Genomic DNA, 6297 nt, shown 5'->3' on the forward strand with positions numbered 1-6297 from the left:
TAAATGTATGTATAGCTCACATCTGTTTTAATGTTTAATATTAGATGTGTTTTGGTCTTTATTTAGAATTTTGGTGATGTTTCTGTGACCAGAAATATGCCATAGGAACCTTGTTTATATCACTCTTGTTTACATCAATCTCATCACTCTTGTTTATATCAATTAGCCTATGGGAAAGTTGGCTTCCTTAGGCATTGTACCTAAAGTTGCAGTTTCCAAGAACCTATAGACAACGTTAATTGAGTTTAGGGGATGTGATGGTTTAGAGAACTGTCTGAAAATTCTTGATTCCTCCCATCAAATGGTGTAGTCTAATCCCCTTTTCCTTGAACCTGGGTGAACATCTGTGGTTACCTCCATGACTGGAATGTGGTGGAAATGATGCTGTGTGATTTCTGATCTTATCTTAAAAAAGACTATATCACTTCTACATAGCTTTCTTTTGGAATACTCACTCTTGAAATTTAGCCACCATGTTGTAAAGAAGCCCAGGCCACATGGTGTCAAATGCTGACTTCCCAAATATCACCAGAACAACACACTGAAGAGACTAAGTTGAATATATTGCTTAAACTGATACTTCATGGAATCCGAGAAAGTCTCAGAGCAGGAGGACAAGGTCTGATGCTATATTGAGAGCTGGGAGTTTGGTTTATGAGAGTCTTTCAACACAGGAGCTTGATTAGAATAGGATAAGGATCTTAGGATTGGTGGATACTACAAGGTAAGTGTTTTGAGGCTAGAGGCTCAAATAATCTTACAATGTAAACTCTTCTACTGAAGAATGATACAACTTTCAGGAACTCCTGTAAACAGCAATAATTTTACTTGCAACTTTTGTCTTTCTGGGCAATAGTCTACTGGAATACTAAAGTTATACTAACAAAGACAATGGAATAGTAAAGTCAGATTAATGTACACAGTAAGCTGTGTAGGGGTAGACAGTTTGTCTCTTTGTGGACAGGCCACATGTAGGTGTCTGGCCAAAGGCCTCAGTTAAAGTCTCAACCTGAAAGCCATCATCAGTCACCAGACATGTGAGTGACTGAGATTTCATGTGATTCTATCCCCAAGCTTACACTGAATGAAACAGATTGTCTCTTGTTCAAATTTCACATTTGTGAGCAAAATACATGTTGCTTTAAGACATTAAATTTTGGGATGGTGTGTGTGTTATGGTTAATTTTAGGTGTCAACTTGATGAGATTAAAGAATACTTAAAAACCTGGTAAAGCATTATTTCGGAGTGTGTCTGTGAGGGTGTTTTCAGAAGAGTTTAGCTGTGAGTCAAAATAGACTTCGTGGAGAAGATCTACCCTCTATGTGGGCAGGTACCATCAAATCTACTGGAGGTCCAGAAAGAACAAAGCAGAGAAAAGATGAATGTGTGGATCTGCTAAAGTTGGGGCACACTATTCCTTTCCTGTACTTAGAAAACAACTCCAGGCTCCCTGGCCTTTGGACTCCAACATAGGAGTATAAACTCAAATTCACAGCCCCACTTGCAACTACTGTACAGGAATGTGACCTAGACCCCAGCAATCCAATGCATCCATGTGAGATTGTGGTTTAGAAGGCAGCAATCTTTGGTGCTTCCATTTCTCCTGGAGATGTGCCTAGCATCTACTGGTACAATGACAGCAGCTTTCTGGTGATTGCAAAGTTGAGTTCCTGCCACAGATGTGGTATAAGGATAATGGCAATGCAGGCTTCCTCTAGCGATCAGTGGCAGTAGTTTATCAAGTCTGTTTTGAGGCATGGTTTCAGGTCTATTCCTGGAAGTTAGGCTTGAAGCTCAATTTACCAGGGCTCTGAGAAATTGTGAGAACTATTAATGAATGACTTTTCTACTTAATAACCAACCTGATTGAGAAATTGGTGCCAAAAGAGGTTGCAAGCAACAGATTCTCAGGAAAATAAGGGGAAATCTCAGATTTATTACTTCTTCTAATTGTTGTTGATATCTCTAAAAACTCAACCAGTAGTCTAAGACATGCTCAAATCAAAGAAATAGCTAATTATTATCTATGCTTATTAGGAATAATGTGCTCATTTTGGGCAAGACTCTGAAGGATCTAGTAGTAGTTGGAATAGAATAATATGAAAGGCTTAAATAATTAAAAATTTGCAGTATAGCCTAGCTGCTTCTAGCTGAATTTGGCAGCTTAAAGAAAAGAAAAGCAACCTCAAAGCCTTAATGTCTTATATCAAGACAAAACCAAAAAATTGTGGAACTTCTATGATTTTATTCAAAGAATCTCTTATCACTTGCAGCCACTGGAGTGAGATAGTTGAAAACAAAACTCAAATTTTGAGTCTTGGGCTGCTGCATAAAAACATTGGTTTACCAGATATTTTACATAAAAGTTATATTTGGATTAGGAGAGAGTGGGATCCCACGAATTGAAATGGGGACATATGGCCAGACTCATATAACTCAGTACCCCAAACTCTATATAATCTTCCTTTCTCTCCTAGTTGATGAGGCTGTTCCTTCATTCTTTGAAGACCCTGTAACAACCTTGCTAAGAGTGTTACCTTGAAAAGGTGAGAAAATTCTATTTAGCCCACTACCTCTGATTATTGCAAAAACCGAAACTAAAATCAGGTCACAGCAGGCTCCAGCTGCCAAATTGCAAATTTACTAATGTATATTGGCTAGAATCATAATAGGTTCAGTGGGTGCTATACCAAGTGAAGGAAGGACAAAATACTAGATAAGGCTGAGTTCATTGTTTAAGAAGCACTTACCAGGAGATTCTGATTCCATTGTGTTAGGTTAAGATGCTGGGAGTGGTTCCAATTGTTTGTTTAGTTGAACTCAATAAGGGGGCCAGAGTAAAGGAAGTTAAGATGCTAAGTTTCTCAGTATGATATATGTGAAGGAATCCAAAGACTTAGAAATTTTGTGGTAGATTTATTATGTATTACTTATTTACTCATTGAACTCACAACGTTTGATAGGTTTAGTAGACCTCTACTTTACACTTGAAGCTTCTGTTATAATCTTCTGTAGCAGTGTGTAAGATACATAGGTAGTGAACCAAGTTCTCACCCTAACACATAATTAAGTCTAAAAAATGATGAACCATAACCCATTACTCATTTCCTGACCTTTTTCAAACACAAAGAAACTCATACATTCTTTCTAAAGACAGAATGCAGGGCACTCGATTTGTGACTAGAGACAGCTAATGCTTCATGGCCTTGGAAGGTAGTGGGAAAAGTATTCCACATTGCTTTGCTTCCACTGGCCACTTGAAGTAGCAACCAGTTGTGCTATGTATTAAGTTACAGCCTCAAGTTGCATGGCACTGCCATGTCCCAATTTGTGAGATCAGTACAAAATTACAAGTTAGGTCAGTGATTTTCAACTGTGAGTAATTTTGCCCACTAGAGAATATTTGGCAATGTCTATAGACATTTCTGATTGTCAAAAGTGGGAGAATGCTAACTGACACCTAGTGACTGGAGATCACAAATGCTGCTAAACATCCCACCATGCACAGGACGGTTCCCCCCACAACAAAGAATTATCTAACCCAAAATACCAATAGTGCCAAGGTTGGGAAACCCTGGGTTAGGTGTATATAAAATATGTACTGGAAATAGAGGCTGAACAGCCCTGCCATCTTACATATGGAGTATGAGTCAGCAAACATTTTTTTAAAGTGCCAGATGGTAAATATTTTAGGCTTAGGCTTTGTGGGTCATAAGGTCTCTGTTGCAACCATAGACAATACTCATAAATGAGAGTGCCTGTGTTCCAATAAAACTTTATTTATAGAAACAGGTTATAGGTTAGATCTGGCCTGCAGGCAATAGTTTGCCAACCCTTGATATAGAGATTAACCTGAATGCTCTTACTACAGTATTTTTTTCTTTATTGTATGGTGGTAATCTACAACAATTTTATTGTTTGATGATGCATTTATTTTTCAATAAACCCTTTTAGTTGCAATGAGTTTTTTAAAGTGAAGCTCAGGCCCTGTAGCCTGGAGCCTCCCTTGGGTGGGTGCTCCAAGGAGGAGTTTTTGTTGGCCAGGGTTGGGGAAGGAAGGTGGAGAGTGGGTACTCACTGCACATGGAAGCAGGAAGCAGTTTCCAGCAGGCAGGGGAGTATGCACACCATGGAGCAAGGCTGTAGGGGATAGGGTAGAGGTTAGGAAGAAGAGGAGGAGCATGCTCCCACATCTACCAACCCATTAAGTCTATTAGGGTCTTGGTTGGTCATCTCTGCAAGTGTGGGACCTGTGCCCACCTCTTCTTTGGGAGCGGAGAGGGATAGAAAGTCCCTCACCTCTCAGCCTGCCTGAGTGGGAATTGGTATGTCTTCTAAAGGGTGAGGTGGCTTTGATTCTGGGTTGCCAGCCAGCACCATGGAAGAGGTAGCTGGATACCTGGAGGATAAAGAGAAAAACTGACTGCCCCACAGACCTGAAAATGGCCACCCCCAGAGGCCAAGACTGCTGGTACCAGGAAGACATGCTGACTTTGCCGCAATGCTTGAAAAATTACTTTACAGCCAATGACAACTCCAAGTTCAAAACTATCAAGTCACATATGGAGTGGGAAAATGTAGCATTTAAGGACTTTTCTGTAGGTTTGAATGGGTAGAGATTTCTAACAAGGCCAGGAAGTTCCATACATTGACAGAATTGATCCTCAATGCTCAGAAACATGTTACAAATCCTTACAAAGGCAAAAAAAAAAAAAAAAAAAAAAAAAAAAACCCTGAAGATTTCCCAAGGAATTCCTTGATTCCTTATTTCCCTTCTTCATGAAGAAGCAGGACAAGTATGTGAAACTCCCCTTGAGATGAGCAATCTGGACCTGACCAAGATTATATCCAAGAAATCCAAGCAGTTTCCAGAGAAGAAGATGAAATATATTCAGGGCTTCCATAAGGAGAAACAAAAGTTCTGTAGAAACCTGACCCAGTTCAAAGAGGATCACTCTGACCCAATCCAGAATGACAAGAAGTCAGATATCCCCAAGAAGCCCCAAATTCCCCAGCAACTGTGGTACACTCATGAGAAGAAGGTGTATCTCAAAGCGAGCCCAGTTGCCACTACGAAGGAGGTAAAGAGGTGAAGGACTTCCTAGGAAGCAGTGGTCTCAGCTCTTGGACAACAAGAGGCTGAAATGAATAAGGCCCTGCAGCAGCAGAAGGAATATGAGGAGACGATGTGGGACTATATCCAGAAGCACCTTGAGCCGAATATCAGTGGGGTGGGCATCACCAAGTTCACCCTCACCAAGGCTGAGAATGGCAGCTCAAGGACAAGTTTGATGGATGACCCACCAAGCCACTTCCAAACAGCTACTTGCTGTACTGAGAAGAGCTCATGGCTGACATAAAGGACACACCCAGCAGAGAGTGCATGGTGCTGTGCAGCCAACAGTGGAAGCTCCTCTCCCAGAAGGAGGAGGATGCCTATCACAAGTACATTCAGAAAAAGAAACATTATGAGGTGGCGCTCCTGCATTTACTTGGAGCCTTCCCCAAGGAGGAGCGGTAGTGGGTCCTGGGGAAGGAGAAGATGTTGAAGAGCAACAAGAAGCAAGCCACCAGCCTGGCCTCCAAGAAGCCATCCCAAGATGGGGGTAAGGGCAACTCAGAGAAGCCTAAGTGGCCTATATTGGACATGTTCATTTCTTTTTCTTTTTTTTTTTAAGAAGAAGTGGTAGCAGCTGTGGGAGGAGCAGCCTGAGCTCTCTGGGAGTGAGTGGACCTACCTGATGGCCAAAATGTGGAATGATCTGGGAAGAAGAAGGCCAAGAACAAGGCCCAGGAGGGAGCACTAGGCCCAGGGCAAGCTGCCAGAGTCACCCAAGACAGCAGAGATCTGACAACAGAGCATCATTAGTGACTACATGGCCCAATTGAAGAACAACTGGGTGAAGCCCTCAAAAGCCATGGAGATGACCTGGAATAACATAAAGAATAAGGAGAAACTGCTATGGATTAAGAAGGCAGCTAAACATCAAAAGTGATATGGGAGAGAGCCGAGCAAGATGTAGGCATCTCTGGCTGCTAGAAACTCTTCCAAGAAGATAAAGTTCCTGGGAGAAACCAAGAAGCCTCCCATGAACAGTTCCCAGGAGCTGCTGTCCAATGGGGAGCTGAACCACCTGCCACTGAAGGAATGCATTGTGGTGATTGGCAGCTGCTGGCAGCACATCTCCCAGAGCCAGAAGGAGCACTACAAAAAGCCAGCCAAGGAGCAGCAGAAGTGTACAAGGTACACCTGGGCCTCTGCATCAAGAGTCTCCCCAGGACCATGTAATTTATTT

The 6297-nt window shown here is 41.8% G+C and overlaps 1 pseudogene; it reads left to right on the forward strand.

The window, feature by feature from the left end:
- The first annotated feature begins 583 nt into the window (after positions 1–583).
- The window catches only part of LOC111536338, a 6447-nt pseudogene continuing 733 nt past the window's right edge, over positions 584–6297 (forward strand).

Source organism: Piliocolobus tephrosceles, chromosome 12 (assembly GCF_002776525.5).
Source record: "Piliocolobus tephrosceles isolate RC106 chromosome 12, ASM277652v3, whole genome shotgun sequence".
In the NCBI taxonomy this organism is placed as follows: domain Eukaryota; kingdom Metazoa; phylum Chordata; class Mammalia; order Primates; family Cercopithecidae; genus Piliocolobus; species Piliocolobus tephrosceles.